Source organism: Neoarius graeffei, chromosome 1 (assembly GCF_027579695.1).
Source record: "Neoarius graeffei isolate fNeoGra1 chromosome 1, fNeoGra1.pri, whole genome shotgun sequence".
In the NCBI taxonomy this organism is placed as follows: Eukaryota; Metazoa; Chordata; class Actinopteri; order Siluriformes; family Ariidae; genus Neoarius; species Neoarius graeffei.
The window spans coordinates 85,443,507-85,466,940 of record NC_083569.1 but is presented as its reverse complement, the minus strand read 5'-3'; the positions used below and the strand labels follow the sequence as shown (position 1 = coordinate 85,466,940).

Here is a 23,434-nt window from a genome sequence, read left to right as displayed (position 1 = left end):
CCTTACTCTCGGCTCTGCTCTATGGGTGACGGGGCTTTCAGTGTTAATGGCCCTAAGCTGTGGAATGCCCTGCCACTAGCGTTGCGCCAATGCTCAACACTGTCCACGTTCAAAAAACAGCTAAAAACACATCTCTTTAGCTTGGCCTTTTCTCTCTGATTTTCAATAACGTTATCATTATTGATTTCTCATGATTTTATTATGGTTCTTATCTTATTGTTTTGCTTTTTATTTATTTATTTTTTACTGTTCAGTGTCCTTGGGTACCTTGAAAGGCGCTTATAAATAAAATGTATTATTATTATTATTATTATTTTCTTGTTGGAAGATTTTGTTGGAGTCGAGTCAGGAGTAATAGACGGTCGCTTAGTTGGACCTGGGTTTTTTGCCATCACTTGCATCTAAACTTTTCGACTGTAAGGCAAGGCAAGTTTATTTATATAGCACATTTCATACACAATAGCAGTTCAATGTGCTTTACAGAAGTAAAAACAAAAAGAGTATACAATGGAGAAATAAAATTACATAAAATAATTTTATTTTTATTCTAGAACAATTAAAAGAATTAAAAGAAAATAAGAATTAAACAATAGTAGAAATAAAATAAAGTAGAAATAGGAGGAGGAGGAGAAAAAAAACAGCACAATAGAATAAAATAGAATAGAGTTAAAATTAAAGTAAATTTAAAACATGCAGAGAAAGTAAAAATTATTAAAAAAAAAGACAATATTAATTATTTAACAGAAAGCATCTGAAAACAGCTTGGTCTTTAACCTAGATTTGAAGCTGCCAACAGCAGGAGCATTTTTAATGTCCTCTGGCAGTTGGTTCCATAGCTGTACTGCATAGTAGCTAAAAGCTGCTTCACCACACTTTGTTTTAACAACTGGTTTTAATAGTAAATTTTTCTGCTGCGATCTGGTAGATCTGATTGGGTTAGGCCGCTGCAACATATCAGAGAGGTAATTGGGCCCTGTATCATTTAGAGATTTGTACACCAGCAGCAATGCTTTAAAGTCAATTCTGTAGCTTACTGGAAGCCAGTGAAGGGACCTTAGAATTGGAGTAATGTGCTCTGTTCTTTTTGTTCGTGTGAGAACCCTAGCCACTGCATTTTGAACCAGCTGAAGTCATTTGATGGTTTTTTTGGCAGGCCTGTGAAAAGGCCATTGCAGTAATCAACCCTACTAGAGATGAAGGCAGGTATTAGTTTTTCCAGATCATTTTTTGACATAAGTCCTCTTAGTTTGGAAATGTTTTTTAGGTGATAAAATGCCGTTTTAGTGATTGCTTTCATGTGTCTATCAAAGTTTAGCTCGCTGTCAATGAAAACACCAAGATTTTTAACCATTTCTTTAGTTTTCATCCCTTTTGTGTCAAGAATAGTGGTAATTTTGAGTCTTTCATTTTTTTTTCCAAATAGAATTACTTCTGTTTTATCTGTGTTCAGCTGAAGAAAATTTAAAAGGTAGTTTTGCGGCTTTTAAAAGATATTAGGACAGAGCGAGGTCTGAACCATGTAGTTCCCTCCGCCGCCATCTTGGCCTCGCTGTTGTGACGCCCCAGCTGGTTTGTGCTGGGTCTGTCACGTGTCCTGTCCTGTCTGTCTGTTGGTTGTTGTTTCTCTCTTTGGCCTGCAGGGGGAGCTTGCCATCAGTGTGATGTAGGCTAATTGCTCAGGTGATTGGGAGGTGGGTATAAGCCGGGTCCTGGCAGTTTGCTAGAGAGCTCGCTCTCTCCCCCCACCCCCCTTCCTCGCCTGGCGGCGGCGCTGGCAGCCGGAGCGGGCTATGGTTTATGGTTTGGTTTGTTTTTTTGCACTTTACTATGTTGATATATATTATAGTCTTGCTTTATCTCTTATTCCCTGATTTTTGTACATAGTTTATTTGAATAAATATCTTTCGTTAATTGGAGCAACTGTGTGGTCTCCCCTTTATGTTGTGGCTGCCTTGAGTCAGGTGACCATGATATGTGGGGGCTCGATCCGGTTAAATTGACCTGGAACTTTTCGGTGCGCTTTGGACTTTGGAAGGTAGGCTACGCTGCGATTCCCATTAGTTACGTAATTGACGTTGGGGTAACGTTGGGGCGTTGAATGAAACGTATTGAGGTTTTTCACCCACGTGACCAAGTCATGTGAGGCTGCCATTTTGGACGTCATGGCTCGAATCAGTTTGAATGCGAGGAAGGCGACAAACGAAAAACATAAAAGAAAAAGGAGCGAGATGCAGAAAACACCTTCACTATCCAGCGACGTAGGGCATTTACAGGGCGAGCAGAGGGAGAGGTATTTGCAAAAATTGAGGTTAGCAGGCTTGGAGAACGACGTTTACCTGCTTCCACCAGGATTGTTCACTGACGTACGGAAGTACACGAAGCCCTCGTCTTTACCTGACTTCGGCCCACATGATCTGTATACCTATGTCGTTAAAAACCCATCGCCATACACAGGTATTGATCTGAAAGTGTATGAGTTTGGATACCTACAAATTGTGTCACGCTGGGTAACATGCCTACATCAGTGGGTCGTCCCTGGAGCCGGTGGTCGCCATCTTATTACAGCTAAGGTTTGTTCACATTTTCATTTACTTTCGGTCCTCAGGATAAACAAAATGTTATTAAATGTCATTGAAATAACTTCTTAGTCTGTTGAGACATGGCCCGTTATAAATTTGCTGTTACCAGGCAATGACCAAGAACTGTATTATTAGAGTCGGTGTCTGTGTTGTAGCAGTGTACTAGCAGCTAGCTGTTAGCACTAGCTAATGTCAACAACATAGTAGCTAGTATGTTACTGTAGCAATGTTTACGTTCAGTCATTTGGATGACTGTTAAAACCTTTCAGTATCAAGTTTTTCATTTACTAGTTTACTGAGCTAGCGCGCTCGCTCCCAGCCTGCCCGAGCGCGCTCGCTCAGTAAACTAGTAAATACAGTAAAGGAAAAACTTGAGACTGAAATGTTTTAACAGTCATCCAAATGACTGAACGTAAACACTGCTACAGTAACATACTAGCTACTATGATGTTGACATTAGCTAGCTTGACCTTCAAAATGGCGGACACCGGGGCGTCACGTGACCCTGTGACGTCAGGTGAAAAACCTCAATTGGCGTAAGTTTGGCTTAGTGTTTGGGGGGAGCCACAGGTTGCATTTTTGTTGGGGTTTGTGGGAGATGAATTTGGTTTAGTTTTATGTCCAGCCTTATTTTTTTCGCGATGTTGTGACTCATTATTCGTTCATCTTCAGTAAGTGGTTTATCCTGGTCAGGGCCACAATAGATCTAGAGTCTACCGAGGCAGGAATGCCCCCTGGAAAGGAATTAAGACCCATCACACACACATTCACTCCTAGGGGCAATTTATTGTAACCAAAATTAAATTTTTTTTTTTTTTGAAGAGTCAGAACCCACACACACTTCCAGTTAACACAAGAAGTGACAAACCACATGCTTTCTCCCACCCATCTCGCACAGAGAGCAACTCAAACCAGAAGCCTGAATCTGAGGAGGACATTGCTGTGGTAACAGTCAACGCTATTTATGAAGAGTATCCCTTTAAAGCGCGACCTCACGTTGAGGACTCTGCCGAACAACCACCAATCGGGTAACCACACATCATGGACTATAGTACAGTACTATAGTCTGTACTAATATTACATTTAGTGTTTATACAGTACATCATGTATCCTGCATAAACACTACACTCGCCAGCCATCCATCTCTTCTCTCTGTCCCTGTCTGTCTTTCAGTCCATGTTTCAGCAGTAATATCCCCTTGATGAGGGTGGTGCAGTCAGTTAAACAAACTAAGAGGAGATCCAGTGGAATATTGAAGAAAGGCTGGCTGTTGCACCATACCAATGTAGATACACTGGTGAGTGAACACTAATACACACACCAGAAGAACACACTGACATTTGTTGTCAGGGGAAAATTGTGTAGATTTGTAAATGTTAGATAATGAACATCAGTTCGGTTTGTCTTACAGAGAAAAAGGCACTACTGGGTTCTAGATGGGAAAAGCATCACACTGTACCAGAACGAGAACAGCAACAAGTACTACAAGGTGCTTTGTATTCCCTGTGAATCACACAACCTCCCAGAACGTTATTGTACCTTATACTACAGCACTATTCAATTCTCAAATCTGATTGGTCAGAAGGTGTTGATTAATTTTCCATAATAGCAGATGTGATATTAGAGGAATGAAACACTTCAGGATGCGTTATTTAAGCAGTATCATACAAGCAAGAGTGTGATTATAATGAATATCTACTGGTTCTGTGTAGGTACCAGCCTGCAGGCCAAGTGCAATAGGTAATTACAGCTGTGCTGATTATTCAGTATAACCACACAATTACGAGTGCAATATTACTTTTATACAACGGTTCTATAAGCAAGACATTAATATTGATTATTATACATACAGGGCACTTTTTCGATGGAATAAAAACGTGTTCTATTCCCTTCTAGCAGGTTTCATTCATTTGGTTTGATAGCATGCAGTATTGCTAGCATATCGTTTATCCTATGTGCATTACGTCACTCTACCCAATGGAGAATGAGCGTTGAATATGGTTTATATTGCATGGTTGTCAAGACAACATGTCACACATTGGAGCTGATACAAATATTCAGTGACAGGTTTCTGCTGCGCATGCACAGAAGCATTTCTTTGTTCGCTGGGAAAGAGAAAGATGCATTGAACACCCAAAAGACTCCCAAAACTACATTAGTTATTTTTCTCGTAGATTTACAAGAGAAAAACATACCAACAGACATCGAAAAACTGAAAAAGAGAGTTGCACAGTAAGGTCACACAAACAATGTCATGCCTCCATCGTGTTGTCTCTGGACCTCCAGACCTGATGCCAATTGGTGCACAAAAGTGCCACAGACCTGACAGGTATAGAAGTTGCCCCACAGTGACAACTGACTTGCCGAATGATGCCATCCGTAGGCCATTTCAGTGGCACTTCTGCATGCCATCTAGTGGTGTACCATTGACCCTGTTGGGTTCACTGCACCGAAAAGTGCCCTGCTGCCAGCGCCTTATTGGTGATGTACTATTTAACCCATAGCTGGAAGCCACTCCGGGTCAGAGCGGACCTGGGGGCAATGGTGATTAAGGGGTAACTCCACTTCCCCCAATGCTCAAGTCCTCCTGGACCTGAGACTCTCAAGTGGTTGCAGTTTAAAATCATACCCGGGACTTATTAATAATATTGGCTGGCTTTTTTCATGGTATATCAGATATATTCCATTCAGCTAGCATAATATTGAACTCATCTTCGACTTATTCAATATCATGCTAGCTGAATGGAATATATCCGATATATGTACTACTCAACGCCAGTATGGCCAAACACTGTGTTTCTTTTTGATCCCAAAGAAGCCACACTCACTTTATAGCACATCAGGTAACTGGCTACCTAGCTCACATTAGTTGATTCGTACATTCCCGTTAAAAGTACTTCAGGTAAAATCGGCATCCTGTATTCTTTTTCATCTTCATCTGATGAGCTTTCATATTTTAAGCCAAAAGTTATATTCCTGAAAAGTGTCATTTTTGCCATGTTTGTTGTTGATGTCACGAACACCACTGCAGTAACGGTTTCAAAATAGGAAGTGTAATTTACGTGGTGGACACAGACAAGCAGAGTGGTCAATGCAGTGAAATGTCCCAGTGCATTTATTGGAAATATGGGCACTCTTGGTAAACTGCGTGACCAGTCAAATTAGTCAAATGGAACTAACTGGTGTATAATGCAGAATGATCATTTTATGGGTTTTAACAGTAACTCTCCCACACACCACTCCGCCTTCGATAATTTTCCAATAACATCATGCCCCCCACTCAGGTGTTCTCTTCCTCACTTCGCAAAAATCTAACATATCCTTTTTAGTATGTCCACTCTATATATATATATATATATATATATATATATATATATATATATATATATATATATATATATATATATATAAAATAACATAATTTGTTGTTTATCTCATATGGCATCTTTAAAAACGTAAATGTTCTGTGTTTGGCTCTCATAAGCTGTCACACATTGTTCCTAATCCTTCCTCCTTGCTGTACAGGAGCTGCCGCTGTCTGAAGTGCTGCAGGTTCGAGGTTAATCTCAGCTCACTGTTACTGTGCAGTCGGATGACGCTGGTCATTCATTTGAGCTGCTGACGAGTTCTGTGGTCTACTGTGTGTTCGCAAATACAGAAGGAGCAGCCTGGGAGTCGGCCGTCAGACTCGCGCTCATGCCTTTACAGAGCATTGGCCTCAGCACAGCAGGGCCTGCAGGTCTCTCTCTCTCTCTCACTCACTCACTCACTCACTCACTCACTCACTCACACACACACACACACACACACATGCACACAAATTGTTTATATGAACTTATTCCAGGTATTCCTAAATGTCCCATAATATTATTACACCCAAAATTAAAACCTTTCCAAAAAATAAAAATTACAGCACTTTCCACTTTAACCCAAATGCAGTCAAGCAACCGAGACATGTTTGCTTCTTTAGTTCTGCACTGGTGCTGCAAGGTTTAATGGCGCAAATAAGTAAATAAAAAAAAAAAACACTTGGACGACAGTACCGTTTAAATTTTTAAATCTGACTGGTCATAAGGGTGTTGCTTACTTTTCCATAACAGCAGCTGTGGCTGTAATTCAAGTGCAATATCTTTATATTTAATGCAATCATTCTGTTACACTAGTATTATTATAGTAATGGCTCTTTCACAGAGACTTGTATGGTGGATACTCTACAAAACCTAAGACTTTGTTAGTTATCAAAGAAAAATGTGAAATTTTCTGTAAGGGTTAGGGTTTGTGTCAGAGCTTTGTAATGGTCAGCAAATGTTCCAACAAGTCTACAAGCCAGAGGATGTTACACTTTGTGGTTTCTCTTGCACAAGCTGAAAGAGAGGCTGGTGAAGGAGTGACTATAACACCTACAAGTGCTAGCAGGAAGTAACTTGTTTCTAACTAGAGTAACAGTTAAAAAGCATGACGTGCCATTCTTTAATAATTAAAAATGTAATTGTTGAAACATTTTTGTGGTAGAAGAGGTAAGTGCTGTTTGGGGTGTGGGTCAAATTCAGAGCTGTAACAGTTACACCAGCCTGTCATTGATTATTTTCCTATTACAGCATGCCCCAAAGTGTTTCATTCCTTACTTATTACGGTGCCTTGCAAAATTATTCCCCCCCCCCCCGGCGTTTCCCCATTTTGTTACATTACAACCTGAAATTTAAATGTTTGTTTTTTTTTAATTGAATTTTATGTAATGGTTCTGCACAAAATAGTCTAAGTTGGTGAAGTGAAATGAAGAGAAAAATATAAATAAAAAACTGAAAATTGGCGTGTGTATATATATATTCACCCCATTTGCTATGAAGCCCCTAAAAAGTTCTGGTGCAACCATTTACTTTAAGTCACATAATTAGTGAAATAAAGTCCACCTGTGTATTATATACCAACAGATCAAGTGTCACATGATCTGTTGGTTCAACCCCGATTCCAAATAAGTTGGGACAAAGTACAAATTGTAAATAAAAACGGAATGCAATGATGTGGAAGTTTCAAAATTCCATATTTTATTCAGAATAGAACGTAGATGACACATCAAATGTTTAAACTGAGAAAATGTATCATTTAAAGAGAAAAATTAGGTGATTTTTAAATTTCATGACAACACATCTCAAAAATGTTGGGACAACGCCATGTTTACCACTGTGAGACATCCCCTTTTCTCTTTACAACAGTCTGTAAACGTCTGGGGACTGAGGAGACAAGTTGCTCAAGTTTAGGGATAGGAACGTTAACCCATTCTTGTCTAATGTAGGATTCTAGTTGCTCAACTGTCTTAGGTCTTTTTTGTCATATCTTCTGTTTTATGATGCGCCAAATGTTTTCTATGGGTGAAAGATCTGGACTGCAGGCTGGCCAGTTCAGTACCCGGACCCTTCTTGTATCTAACCATGATGCTGTAATTGATGCAGTATGTGGTTTGGCATTGTCATGTTGGAAAATGCAAGGTCTTCCCTGAAAGAGACGTCGTCTGGATGGGAGCATATGTTGCTCTAGAACCTGGATATACCTTTCAGCATTGATGGTGCCTTTCCAGATGTGTAAGCTGCCCATGCCACACGCACTAATGCAACCCCATACCATCAGAGATGCAGGCTTCTGATCTGAGTGCTGATAACTTGGGTCGTCCTCCTCTTTAGTCCGAATGACACGGCGTCCCTGATTTCCATAAAGAACTTCACATTTTGATTCGTCTGACCACAGAACAGTTTTCCACTTTGCCACAGTCCATTTTAAATGAGCTTTGGCCCAGAGAAGACGTCTGCGCTTCTGGATCATGTTTAGATACGGCTTCTTCTTTGAACTATAGAGTTTTAGCTGGCAACGGCGGATGGTGCGGTGAATTGTGTTCACAGATAATGTTCTCTGGAAATATTCCTGAGCCCATTTTGTGATTTTCCAATACAGAAGCATGCCTGTATGTGATGCAGTGCCGTCTAAGGGCCCGAAGATCACGGGCACCCAGTATGGTTTTCCGGCCTTGACCTTTACACACAGAGATTCTTCCAGATTCTCTGAATCTTTTGATGATATTATGCACTGTAGATGATGATATGTTCAAACTCTTTGCAATTTTACACTGTTGAACTCCTTTCTGATATTGCTCCACTATTTGTCGGCGCAGAATTGGGGGGATTGGTGATCCTCTTCCCATCTTTACTTCTGAGAGCCGCTGCCACTCCAAGATGCTCTTTTTATACCCAGTCATGTTAATGACCTATTGCCAATTGACCTAATGAGTTGCAATTTGGTCCTCCATCTGTTCCTTTTTTGTACCTTTTAACTTTTCCAGCCTCTTATTGCCCCTGTCCCAACTTTTTTGAGATGTGTTGGTGTCATGAAATTTCAAATGAGCCAATATTTGGCATGAAATTTCAAAATGTCTCACTTTCGACATTTGATATGTTGTCTATGTTCTATTGTGAATACAATATCAGTTTTTGAGATTTGTAAATTATTGCACTCTGTTTTAATTTACAATTTGTACTTTGTCCCATCTTTTTTGGAATCGGGTTGTATATAATACACCTATTCTGAAAGGCCCCAGAGGCTGCAACACCACTAAGCAAGAGGCACCACTAACCAAATAACACCATGAAGACTAAGGAGCTCTCCCAACAAGTCAGGGACAAAGTTGTTGAGAAGTACAAGTCAGGGTTGGGTTCTTTAAAAAAAAAATCCAAATCTTTAATGATACCCCGGAGCACCATCAAATCCATCATCATCAAATGGAAAGAGCATGGTACCACAACAAACCTGCCAAGAGAGGGCCGCCCACCACAACTCATGGACCAAGCAAAGAGGGCATTAATCAGAGAGGCAGAACAGAGACCAAAGGTAACCCGGAAGGAGCTGCAGAGTTCCACAGCAGAGACTGGAATATCTATCCATAGAATCCCAATAAGTCGTACATTCCACAGAATGGGGCTTCATGGAAGAGTGGCCAGAAAAAAGTCATTGCTTAAGAAAACACGTTTGGAGTTTGCCCAACAGCATGTGGTAGACTCCCCAAACACATGGAAGAAGATTCTCTGCTCAGATGAGACTAAACTTGATCATTTTGGCCATCATGGGAAATGCCATGTGTGGCGCAAACCCAACACCCTGAGAACACCATTCCTACAGTGAAGCATAGTGGTGGCAGCATCATGCTGTGAGGATATTTTTCATCTGCGGGGACAGGAAAGCTGGTCAGGACTGAAGGAAACATGGATGGCACTAAATACAGGGCAATTCTGGAGGAAAACCTGTTTGAGTCGGCCAGAGGTTTGAGACTTGGACGAAGGCTCACGTTGCGGCAGGACAATGACCCTAAACATACTGCTAAGACTACACTGGAGTGGTTTAAAGAGAAACATTTAAATGTGTTGGAATGGCCTAGTCAAAGCCCAGACCCCAATCCAACTGAGAATCTGTGGTCAGACTTGAAGATTGCTGTTCACCAGTGGAGCCCATCCAACTTGAAGGAGCTGGAGCAGTTTTTCCTTGAGGAATGGACAAAAATCCCAGTAGCTAGGTGTGGCAAGCTCATAGAGACTTATCCAAATTACTTGCAGCTATAATTGCAGCAAAAGTGGCTCTACAAAGTACTGACATTAGGGGGGTGAATAGTTATGCACGTTGAAGTTTTCTGTTTGGCTGAGGCTAAGGACACTGCCGCTGTTTCCCTAAAATAAATATCTTGCTTGCGGGCACACCGCCGCTGTTTCCCTAAAATAAATCTTACTTGTGGGCACCGCCGCTATTTCCCTAAAATAATGTTCTTACTTGCGGGTACCGGGCACGCTTTCTCCTCAAAAAAATGGTTAATTAGGAAACTACAACTTGTTGTAAAATATGCCGGTATATAGCGCATAGATAAAAAAAAATTATTACATTTTCCATATATAGAACATCTGCAGGACACCAATACGTGTCAAGTTGTGCCGTGGCACTACATTTCTGCACTGATGTGTGCATACATGTGCTTATGTACTTTATTCAAGTATGACGGTCTATTTGTGTATGCACATTCATGTAAACGAAAAGAAAAATCCTTCCATGTCCATACTCGAAGAGAGCCGTAATTTTGACACATGTATGTATTTATTCATTTACTGATCTTACATTAATATCAATAAAAAATGGGCCAAGGGCCCTGTATGTTACCGGCCTTAGTGTACATCAACTAAGTAAAGGTCATCAAAGGTGTTTGCACTCAAAGCGCACGTAGGAGTACGTAAACTTGGCATCATACAATGGCTGTCCAGGCCTGATGTTCTTATTAGCTTTTTCAACGGTTCTGGAATTCTTCACAGTAAAAGTGACCATTTGTTTTGCACCACACACTAAAAACCCCTTTGAAGTGCTCCCAACTTTCCAGTGGTGTGTCGAGCATCTCCGACCCCCCCCCCCCCCCCCCCCCCCCCATCTTCAACAGTTTAAACGCCCGCCAGATTTGACCGGAAGAAAGAGATTGTTGTTTTGTTCTTTCTGACTGGTTGAGAGTGGCGGTGTCTAAGATTGGACTGTCCTGCATTTGGGAAACAGCGGCAGTGGACCTGGACACAGCGTTTCTGTGTCTAGGTCAAATCTGGCGATTTGTTGTTTGCTTCACAATTTAAAAAAAAAAAAATCACATCTTCAAAGTTGTAGGCATGTTCTGTAAATGAAATGATGCAAAAGTATTGAAAACTACTAAATACGCAAATCAGATTAGAATTAAATGATAATCTATGAGTCCACTTTCACACTTTAGGCCCACTATGTCTCTTTTTATATATATATATATATATATATATATATATATATATATATATATATATATATATATATATATATATATATAATAAAATTATTTTTGATCCATATTTATAGAGGAAAGCACAGTGTGCATTAATCACTGAAGTTTAAGGATTGGTGAATGTAATGAGTGAGAACAGAAAAAAAATTGCTTGAGAATAAAGTTTTGCTGTTTGTTATTTATCTAGATGATCAAGCCATCAGTGAAGAAATCCAGGTGAGTATTTATTCTCGTATAGCTGTTGCAGGAAATACCTGTATTCTGTGTGGGCTAACACTGTTATGGGTGTTTCTCAGGATATTAGTTTGCTGTATCAGGTTTTCTCTGATGAAGTGTTGGGATCAGGTCAGTTTTGAGTGGTGTACGGAGGTAAGGTGTTCATTCAGAGTGATTACTAATCTACACTGTTAGTCCATTACGAGCTGGCCATGTACAGAGAGTTGGGTTTGTGTGCAGGTACTCACAGGCAGACGGGACGACCAGTAGCCATTAAGGTCATTGATAAAACTCGCTTCCCGGCCAAGCAGGAGAGACAGAGCAAAAATGAGGTGGCAATACTGCCGGTCTGTTGAATGAGTGTGTTCTTTATAGTGGAATTAGTTTCAGAAAATGATTGCTATATTGCCTCGTGAATGCTGTATGTTTGTGTGTCCAGAGTCTGTCCAATCCTGGAGTCATTGTACTTGAAGGCATGTTCGAGACACCTGAGCGGACTTTTGTCATCATGGAGAAGCTCCATAGCGACATGCTGGAGATGATTCTGTCCAACGAGAACGGACGTCTTCCTGAATGCACCACACGCTTCCTTGTTATGCAGGTAGCCATGGAAATCTGTGCTATATTATAATCAGATGTTTTATTATTATTTTAATTATCAGTCTGAAATGGAAACTATTCTATTGTGTTTACTCCACACCACCACTCAGATACCGATTCTCAAGCTCTTGTTATTTAAGTATTAAACCAGGAAAACACTGGAATCTGTAGCACTATGGATGTTCCTGGTCTTAATTTAGAAAGGATAAGATACAGTGTCTTGCAAAAGTATTCATCCCCCTTGGTGTTTGTCAAGTTTTGTCAAGGCAAAACTGCTCCAACTCCTTCAAGTTGGATGGGTTCCGCTGGTGAACAGCAATCTTCAAGTCTGACCACAGATTCTCAATTGGATTGAGGTCTGGGCTTTGACATGGCCATTCCAAGACATTTAAATGTTTCCCTTTAAACCACTCCAATGTAGCTTTAGCAGTATGTTTAGGGTCACTGTCCTGCTGGAACGTGAACCTTCGTCAAGTCTCAAACCTCTGGCTGACTCAAACAGGTTTTCCTTCAGAATTGCCCTGTATTTAGTGCCATCCACCTTTCCTTCAGTCCTGACCAGCTTTCCTGTCCCTGCAGATGAAAAATATCCCCACAGCATGATGCTGCTACCACCATGCTTCACTGTGGGAATGGTATTCTCAGGGTGTTGGGTTTGTGCCACACATAGCATTTCCCATGATGGCCAAAACGATCAAGTTTAGTCTCATCTGACCAGATAATCTTCTTCCATGTGTTTGGAGAGTCTGCCGCATGTTGTTAGGCAAACTCGAAATGTGTTTTCTTAAGCAATGGCTTTTTTCTGGCCCCGTTTCTATACAGCCCCATTCTGTGGAGTGTATGGCTTAAAGTGGTTCTATGGACAGATACTCCCATCTCCACTGTGGGTCTTTGCAGCTCCTTCAGTGTTATCTTTGGTGTCTTTGTTGCATCAAATGCCCTCTTTGTCTGGTCTGTGAACTTTGGCGGGTGGCCTTCTCTTTCAAGAAGAAGAAGCAGCAGAAAGAAGAAACCTTTGTTTGTCACATGCACACTTCAAGCACAGTGAGATTCATCCTCTGCATTTAACCCATCTGAAGCAGTGAACACGCGCGCGCACACACCCAGAGCAGTGGGCAGCCACACTACAGCACCCGGGGAGCAGTCAGGGGTTAAGTATCTTGCTCAAGGGCACTTCAGCCCAAGGCCATCCCATTTTAACCTAACTGCATGTCTTTGAACTGTGGGGGAAACCGGAGCACCCGGAGGAAACCCACGCTGACATGGGGAGAACATGCAAACTCCACACAGAAAGGCCCTCACTGGCCACTGGGCTCGAACCCAGGACCTTCTTGCTGTGAGGCGACAGCGCTAACCACACCACCACCATTCTCTTGTCAGGTTTGTAGTGGTGACATATTCTTTCCATGTTCTTATAATGGATTTAATGGTGCTCTGTGGGATATTCAAAGTTTGGGATATTTTTTTTTATAACCCAACCCTGATCTATACTGATTTCACAACTTTGTCTCTGACCTGTTTGGAGGCTCCTTGGTTTCCATGTTGCTTGCTTAGTACTGTTGCAGAGTCAGGGTCCTTCCAGAACAGGTGGATTTATATAGATGTCATGTGACAGATCATGTGACACTTTGATTGCACACAGGTAAATCTTAATCAACTAATTATGTGACTTGTGAAGTGAATTGGTTGGACCAGCTCTTGTAATGTTCATGATTCACAATGATGTTATGTTCATTGTTTAATTCAGTCCACAAGGGGGCGCTAGGTTTACTGTTTGGGGGTAAGCTAGAAAGGTGGGAAGCGGAAGGTGCGAGAGAGGAAGAAGCCAGAAGGCGGATAACATAATCTGTAATGTGTTCGAGAGAGTGAAGTAAAGAAATATTCATTTACAGAATTTCCTTTGTCTTAGTGTTTAATTCAAGAACTTTATACTGGCGACGAGGATGGGATACAAAAGATGAAACATGGCTGCAGCATTACCACCTTTCCCTAGTTTTGATGTAGATGAGGAACAAAATGCATCCATCCGATGGAAGAAGTGGCTGCAGCGATTTGAAAACTTTCTAATTGCACTGGATATAAAGGATGATACACGGAAACGTGCAATGCTTTTGCATTATGCCGGAGAGAGAGTACAGGACATCTTTGACACACTCACAGACACCGGAGAGGTGGAGGACTACGAAAAAGTGACGAAAGCACCCAGTGAGTACTTCTCTCCTCAAATCAACATCGAGTATGAGACATACAAATTCAGACAGGCTAAACAACTAACAGGAGAAACACTTGACTCCTATCATGTGAGACTACGGCACTTAGCAGCAACCTGCAATTTTCCTGATACTGAAAGAGAGATCAAAACCATGATAATTCAGACGTGCACGAGCAATAAATTGCGGCGTCAAGCACTACAGAAACCAGAGCTGAAATTGAAGGACCTGCTGTTACTCGGCAGGACCATGGAACTTGCTGAAATCCAAGCATCAGGCATGGAACAAACACGACAGGGAACAGCAGAACATTCACAAGACGACGTTATGGCTATAGAAATGAGAAGAGGGCAGGAAAAGAAAAGATGCTACAACTGTTCTGGCCCCTTTCCTCACCGGGAGGGCACGGTGTGCCCAGCACAGGGAAAAACATGCAACGTGTGTGGGAGGCAAGGACATTTTAGCAAATGCTGTCACTCTACGCATCCAACAAATAACACCAGAGGGAGACAGAGTGCACTACGTGCACACAACGGTGAAGATGGCAACACCACACCTCAAGCAGCAGGCAATGCAGACACAGAGTCCTCTGAGCAGTATGTGTACACAGTTGGTTGATCAAAAACAAATCTCCCACATGCAAAAGTAAAAATTAGTGACTGCAATGTAAGAGTAATGCTTGATTCTGGGGCAACTGTGAATATCATTGATGAAGCAACTTATCGAACACTGAGACATCAACCCCCACTCACCAAATGTACAGTTCCTATTTTTCCCTACAGTTCATGCAAGCCCCTACCTACCGTAGGGAAATTTAATTCACTAATAGAATCCAAGTCAAAGTTCACAACTGCCACTTTCCATGTACTCTGAGGCAACAATGGTAGCTTACTTGGCTATGACACTGCCAGTCAGTTGGGACTGATCAAAATCGCCAACACACTCCTTACGCCACAGCAATCAGTGCAACTCACAGAAACTTCTCACCATACAAAGTCAAATACAGGGGAAGATCTCCTCACCGAGTATGCTGACCTTTTCCACAGGATAGGAAAATTAAAGGACTTTCAAGTCAAGCTACATATAAAGAAATGTTCCTCCAGTCACGCAACCTCACAGAAGAGTGCCAATTCATGTCAGGAAGCGAATTGAAGCCGAATTAGAACGTTTAGAGGCACTTGACATCATTGAGAAGGTGGACGGGCCCACTCCTTGGGTTTCTCCCATTGTTCCTGTTCCAAAGCCAAAAGACCCAGAAGCAGTGCGCATTTGTGTAGATATGAGGATACCAAATCAAGCCATTGAACGAGAGACATATTACACCTACAGTAGACGATGTAATACAAGCACTCAATGGAGCTCGATTCTTCTCAAAATTGGACTTAAATTGCGGCTATCATCAGTTGAAGCTGGAGCCATCATGACGATACATCACAACATTCTCCACTCATGTAGGATGATACAAAAGACTGAGTTTTGGAGTGTCCTCAGCAGCTGAAGTATTTCAAAATGCTGTTCAGCAAGCCCTAGATGGTATCCCAGGAGTCATCAATCTGGGTGATGATATTTTAGTGTTCGGCACAACGAAGGCTGGCCATGATGCAGCCCTAAGAGCAACGCTTCAGCGCCTGAAAGAAAAAAACCTAACTCTAAACAAGGCCAAATGCTCCTATGCACAAACTACTCTGGACTTCTTTGGATACACATTCTCAGATGGAGGTTTCTCTCCTGATCCAAAAAAAGTTCAGGCACTACATGATGCAGCTGCACCAACCAATGCTGGCGAGGTTCGCAGTCTTCTTGGCATGGCAAATTACAGTGCCTGTTTCATCAAAGATTTCGCCACCATAACACAGCCATTGAGAGAGCTTACAAAAAAGAATATATGCTGGACTTGGACAGAGGAACACCAAAAATCTCTCTAAGTTGAAACAAAGCCTGTCAAATGATGCAGTCATGACATACTTTGACCCATACAAACTGACTGAACTAGTGGTGGATGCAAGTCCCGTGGGCCTTGGAGCCGTGTTGGTGCAGAGATGTAGCCCACATGAACCAGCCAGAGTGATGAGCTATGCAAGCAGAGCTTTGTCACCCATCGAACAAAAATACTCACAAACGGAACGCGAGGCCCTTGCTATTGTGTGGGGCTGTGAACATTTTCACATGTATCTTTATGGGGCACCATTTACCCTTGTCAGTGACCACAAACCTTTGGAATGGATTTTCAACAACCCCAAATCTAGGCCGCCTGCTTGTATCGAACGCTGGAGCCTACGTCTCCAACCTTACCACTACAGAGTCCGTTACAAGGCTGGCAAAGACAACCCAGCAGATTACATGTCACGCCACCCTGCACACATGTCACATATCTCTCTGGGTGCCTCAAATGCTGAACAAGTGGAAGAATATGTCAATTTTGTCACTGAGGTGTTTCTGTGAGTGTCATTGCTGTCCCCAAAGCAATGACACTTGCAGAAATTCAGGAGGCAACAAAGGCTGACCCCACACTAGGCACAGTAATCAACATTATCAAACAAAATGCATGGGACTTGCTGTCTACAACACAAGACTTTGCTGATGGGGTCGATGTTGCTGCCCTGAAGTCATTCCACAAAGTCAAAGATGATCTGACCGTGACAGCCACTGATGACCCTGTACTACGGGGCACGAAAATTGTTCTACCCCACTCTCTACAGTCTAGAGCAATATCACTTGCGCATGAAGGCCATTAGGGACTGGTCAAAACAAAGAAACTGATCAGGGAGAAGGTTTGGTTCCCTGGCATTGACAGACAGGTGGAAACCATGATGGCTGGCTGCATCCTATGTCAGGCGGTTGTCGTCACTCACACACGAGAACCTCTCTGCATGTCTGAGTTGCCATCATCACCATGGGAAAAAGTTGGTGTTGACTTCTGTAGTCCATTCCCCTCTGGTGATTACCTTTTGGTGGTCATTGATGAATACTCGAGGTATCCAGAAGTAGAGATTCTGCAATCTACATCAGCCAGGGCCACCATTCCCAAACTTGACAAAATATTCTCAACATTGGGGATCCCTCTAGAAGTCAAAACCGATAATGGCCCACCCTTCCAAAGCTCAGAGTTTGCAGAGTTTGCAACTTACATAGGTTTCAGACATAGGAAAATAACTCCACTTTGGCTGCAGGCTAATGCAGAGGCCGAACATTTCATGCGCACTCTTGAAAAGGCCATACATGCAACACATGTGGAACGCCGCCCATGGAAACAGACTTTGTACGCTTTCCTTCGCAATTATCGTGCCACACCTCACTGCTCAACTGGCCTGGCTCCTGCTGATGTGCTATTTGGGAGGCCCCTTCGGATCAAGTTACCTGATTCTCCTGTCCCCATCAGGTGTCCAACTGCTGTACCAATACAACAGGCAGATGCCCTGGCAAAGAAACGGATGAAACGACATGCGGACAGGATGTGCCATATTACTCCATCGACATTGAGGGTGGGTGACTTCGTCCTGTGTCGTCAAAAGAAAGATGGGAAGCTATGCCCTGCCTACAACCCCCACCCATACAAAATCGTTGCCATAAAAGGTTCTATGGTGACAGCCAAAAACAACAATCATGTCATCACCAGAAACTCATCCCACTTCAAACCCATAACAGCAAATGGAAATCTCTCTACCCAGTCACGTGATCCAAGAGCCATGAGTGGTCAACAAGACGTCATGGACTGGACTGAAATCCTTCCTGAACAAACTCCAGAGCCCTTAATCCCTGACCCTCCAGGGTCACAGTCACCTGGCCGCAGATTCCCAGTCAGGATGAACGGAGGGCCCCCATCATATCTCGCTGACTTTGAATAATGTGGATAATTTCATTTCACAATTTAAACTTAAAAAAAAGGAAGTGTTGTAATGTTCATGATTCACAATGATATGTTCATTGTTTAATTCAGTCCACAAGGGGGCGCTAGGTTTACTGTTTGGGGGTAAGCTAGAAAGGTGGGAAGCGGAAGGAGCGAGAGAGGAAGAAGCCAGAAGGCGGATAACATGATCTGTAATGTGTTCGAGAGAGTGAAGTAAAGAAATATTCATTTACAGAATTTCCTTTGTCTTAGTGTTTAATTCAAGAACTTTACAGCTCTTATTTAGGGGTTTCATACCGTATAAAAGGGGGTGAATACCTATGCACACTCCAGTTTTGTTTTTTCATCTTTATTGTTTGTGTCACAATAAAACAACAGTTTTCACTTTTAAAGTTGTAGGCATGTTGTGTAAATCAAATGGTGCTAACCTTCCATAAAATCCATTTTAATTCCAGCTTGTAATGGGACAAAACAGGCCAAACACCAAGGGAGAATACTTTTGCAAGACACTGTATGGTACTTGTTTTCCTGTAACTGCGCACCTTCAGGTGTTCTATTCCTTACATATTTTGCCACACCATGACGATGCTTGTTTGCTATTGGATGTCAGATGTTGATATCTGGGTGTGTCTGGGCGTTTCTGTAGATTTTGGAGGCTCTGCGCTACCTGCACATGAGACACATCGCTCACTGTGACCTTAAACCTGAGAACGTGCTGCTTGCCTCACCAGATTCTTTTCCTCAGGTGTGTCTCTTGACTCGCTTTGTCCAGTGCCTGCTTTCCCCAAACATGTCCGAGCAGAGATCAGATTCTGTCCATGCTCCTAATCTCCCTGTATGGTTTACTTGTATTAGCACAGATTTATTGGCTCAAACGTTTTATGAGTTGTAATAGAGTAGGATTGTAGACTGGATGAAGTCATCAAGGAACAGGATTTTGAACCTGTCTATTTAAATGGTGTTTTCTTTTTTACTATTGTACTACTATATGATATAGGATGATTTGCACAGTGAGTGTATCAATATCTACATTTAAATAAGCCCCAGACATTTGCAGTACAAGCTGAAACATATCCACACTGTCTGTGTTTCAGGTGAAACTGTGTGACTTTGGTTTTGCGCGGATCATCGGTGAGAAGTCTTTCCGGCGCTCGGTGGTGGGTACGCCGGCGTATCTTGCCCCCGAGGTGATCAGCAGCCATGGCTATAACCGCTCCCTGGACATGTGGGCTGTAGGGGTGATCCTGTATGTCAGCCTGAGCGGCACGTTTCCCTTCAACGAGGATGAAGACATTCACCAGCAGATCACTAACGCTGGCTTCATGTACCCACGTCATCTGTGGGCCCTCATTTCTCTCGAGGGTGAGACATAAAACTCAGACTGTTCTAGAAACCTGAATGTACATCTGGCTTGATTAAATTGATGCTGAAAACTTTGATGAATCTGTGATTAATCAACTTGACTTTTACTGATGACTGATTTTCTCTGCTTTTTTCTCACAGCGGTGAGTTTGATTAATAACCTGCTGCAGGTGGTGGTGCGCCGCAGGTTCAGTGTGGGGAAAGCTATGGGACACCCCTGGCTCCAGGTAACATTACCTTTTAATCCTGGTCTCAGTATGGGGGGTGGAGGCGAGGCAAGGCAAGCTGATGATAGTAAATCCTATACATCCGCACATATTTTTACGTGATGCACAAGATCAGTTGTTGTTTAACTTTTTGGATCCTGTAAAAAAGAGAAAAAAAATTTACAGACCTCAGCTGTACCAAATTATACTAATATTAAAACAAATCACGGATCATCTGGCTCTGCTTCAGGGATCACACTATGAGTACCATGGCACAAGATGATTGTGATTCTAGTTAATCAGGGTAAAGTGTTTTAACCCTTAAAATCCCTCACACTTATAAAACAGTGTGTTGTGCTTTCAATCCACGTGCAATGCTTGATTTCGTGCTTATAAAAGCCAAAACGACAGAGAGAAGACTATAGACCCCTTTCACTGACGTCACCCGAAACCAGAAGTAAACAGACCCTGCGCCATTTTGGAAGACCAACAAACTCGTGATAAGGGGATAATAACGGCAGCGGTATGTGAACCCACGAGAATAAAGTGGAGTGGCAAACGACTTAAACAAACAAATCTGAGCTGTTTTATTTATGATTTATTGGCCCAACAGTAGACTTGAAAGAAACCTGTGTGAGACTTGGCAAAAAACTGTGGATATAATGGATAAGTCTGTGCATGATCTGCGGACACTTTGAGGTAAGCAAACGCAAGAAATTCAGATTTAAAACATGCTAAAGTGGCCCCAAGATGATAACTGCATGAGGAGCAAGCCTCCCAGACTTCTACAATTTAATAATAATAATAATAATAATAATTTAGGATGGTTTGGGGCTTGCTCGCTGCTGCCAGGTTGGTTGTTGAGTAGCCTGACTGTTTTTTTTTTTTCCTTGCGTGTGGTATCATTGTTGACGCGAGGTTGTTTTTTGAACATGCCAATGCGGACACGATTTCCCCTGATGAGTTATGACTTCAGACGCGATGCGTGTGTGGAGGTGTGGAGTCCGCGTGATATGTGCGTAAGATAGGCTTCTCATCTGTTTGGAGATCCGCACTCCGAGACAAGCGCAAGCACACACACACCCAAGGGAAAAAAAGGGGCCCCCCGAAAATATCGGCATAGTTCGAACACTGAGTGTAGGCACTGGGTGTAAACAACAAATAGTTTACAATGTCTGGATAGCAAACAGATGGCAGAATTGGTGTCAGGTCCTCCTTATGTTTCCATTCTCCCTTGCCGCGAGTCTTATCATATGGGTCAAACCCATCAATCACAGCCAGTTTCTCCACATACCGTGCCCTTTCTGCAGCTGGTAATGTACTCACATAACCAGAATTATTATCCATCATGTCACTTTACTCTCGCTCGCACTTTGTTTTATATTGTGAGTGCATGTACTTGGTCTTCCAATATGGCGCCTAACAAAATCTTGCGGCGCGGTGACGTCATGTGAAAGGGGTCTATTGAAGAGGATAAAATATTGCCAGGATTCACAGTTATACAGCAGCACCCACTTGTGGAGGATCTTCTACTTCCAACAACGAGTCCAACAAGAAAACTAAAAAGCTGAAAAAACAAAACAAAACTTGGGCTGAATCAGAATGAAAGAAAGAAAATGTGAAAATGATGCAGTAATATAATTTGTAAATATGTTTTCATGTGCATGTGTGCCTACAGAACTTCCAACTGTGGTGTGACCTGCGTCAGTTTGAGCAGCGTCTGGGTTGCCGTTACCTCACTCATGACTCGGATGATGAGCACTGGAGATGCCACGCTCAGGAGAAAGGCCTCAGTCTCCCTCCACATCTACAGACAGAGCAGGGACACTAACACACACGTACACTGGACACCTCAGTTTGATCAGGAGACCTGTGACTGTGGCTTGTGGACTGTACAGAATCCAGTGCCCTGATGTGATGTACATTTTATGCACACTGACTATTTTTAATAAAATGATGCAAAACTCTGGATTTGGGTTTTTAATTTATTGATTTAAACATACAGTATACAGTAAGTGTATATAAAATGTGTCACTTATGCAAAGCACTAACAAGAGAAAGAAGCCATCAGGAAGTGTAGAATTGTTACTTTTAAAGGTCTCATTGCATCGTTTTTTCATTAATTGTGTGGTGGTCTCTAGTATGAATGAATGCCCTGTGAGCCGGTTTTGGTGAAAAATGCTGTGGTTCTCCTGTTTCAGGCTGTTCTAGTTTGGTGGAGGAGCGGGTGACGGGAGAACGACAGGATTTCAGCTCTTACTCATTAATATTCATGACATGTAAACGTGTTACCTCTGATTGGCTAACAGCACTGTGACGCTACCTCCAGTGGGTCAGAACAAGCGGATGTTGGTGTCTTTTTGTAAAAACTGTTTTGATTGGCTATTATGGTCTCGACATCGATGTTTTGACGATGTTACTTCGCTGGTGGTGTTCCAAAGATAAATTCCAACCATTTCTTCTTCAGCTCTTCTATCTTGGGCAAGAAATGCAACATTGATGTCTTACTGCCACAAATAACACAGGCACGAACTTGTTCAGACATGTTTTCAACTTGCTGTTAGGTCCTCTTCGTTAGCTACTGACGAGATGGGCTCTGCTATCTCTCCTCGTGCTTAAATCCGAACTTTCTTCCCGTGGGCGGTCGCAAGCCAAGGTGGGCGAGGCCATGAATACTAATTTTCGAAGTAACGTAAGTTCGTAGGGCTTTTTCAGATTCGCTCGTTTTTCCGACTATTGTCTTTCATAAGCTGATACAGGGAATGGGAGTAGAATTACGTTTTCGCATGCATATGCAACTCAGAGTGAACTATGGTATTTCAAAAAGAGCCAGTATTAAACGTTTTGGGTGGAAGGGCACCTTTAAGACAAATTACAGTCTGTGTGCTAATACATTATAACTTCATTATATGGTCAAAAGTCTGATTATTACACCTGATCAGTACGCCCATATATGCTTGTTGAACATGTACTGAACTAGACAGATTTATTTTTACTTTTTATTAAAAAAAAAACCCCTCAGACTCAAAATTAAATATTCTCTCATGAGATTTTTTTGTGCTGTTGGCCATAATTATCAAAATTAAAATAGAAAAATGCTTGAAACATTTTAGTTGGCATGTAACTCAGAGCCGGCCCGTGGCATAGGCAATATAGGCAAATGCTAAGGGCGCTGTGTCCATCCAGGGACGCAGAAATGGGGGGAGAAAAATTATGACTTCCACTATTCTGAAAACGAGTCAGCATTATAATGTCTTAGCCTAATTTAATTGTACAGCAAAGCATGTAGTCAGGGTGCGATTTGTCAAAAAAAGCGGGGTGGCGTGGGGTGGGGTGTGGTGTGGTGTGGTGGTGGTTGTTAATCATGAAACAATAAGCGCTCAACAGTGGTTTGCCCTGTCTATAGTGTGTCTTTGGGCGCGCAAGTGCGCATCCGCGGCTATTCTCTGTTTTGGCCATGTAATAGCCTAAGTGTTGTTGGCTAAAGAGTGTTTTTGCATAACGTAGATAACTGACATAGATCTGTTGCTTGTTTTGAATATGGCTGCACTTGGAGCAGTCTGTCGGTGTCGTTGAGCAGTCTGGGCTGAAGT

General features: G+C 42.2%; 1 protein-coding gene and 1 pseudogene across 1 annotated transcript in view; one reads left to right on the top strand and one right to left on the bottom strand.

The window, feature by feature from the left end:
• LOC132900986 (E3 ubiquitin-protein ligase TRIM39-like) overlaps positions 1 to 23,434 on the bottom strand; it is a 145,725-nt gene that overhangs the window by 36,940 nt on the left and 85,351 nt on the right. The gene's annotated exons all lie outside the window — the stretch shown is intronic.
• LOC132890015 (serine/threonine-protein kinase D1-like) lies at positions 1,791 to 21,810 on the top strand (annotated as a pseudogene).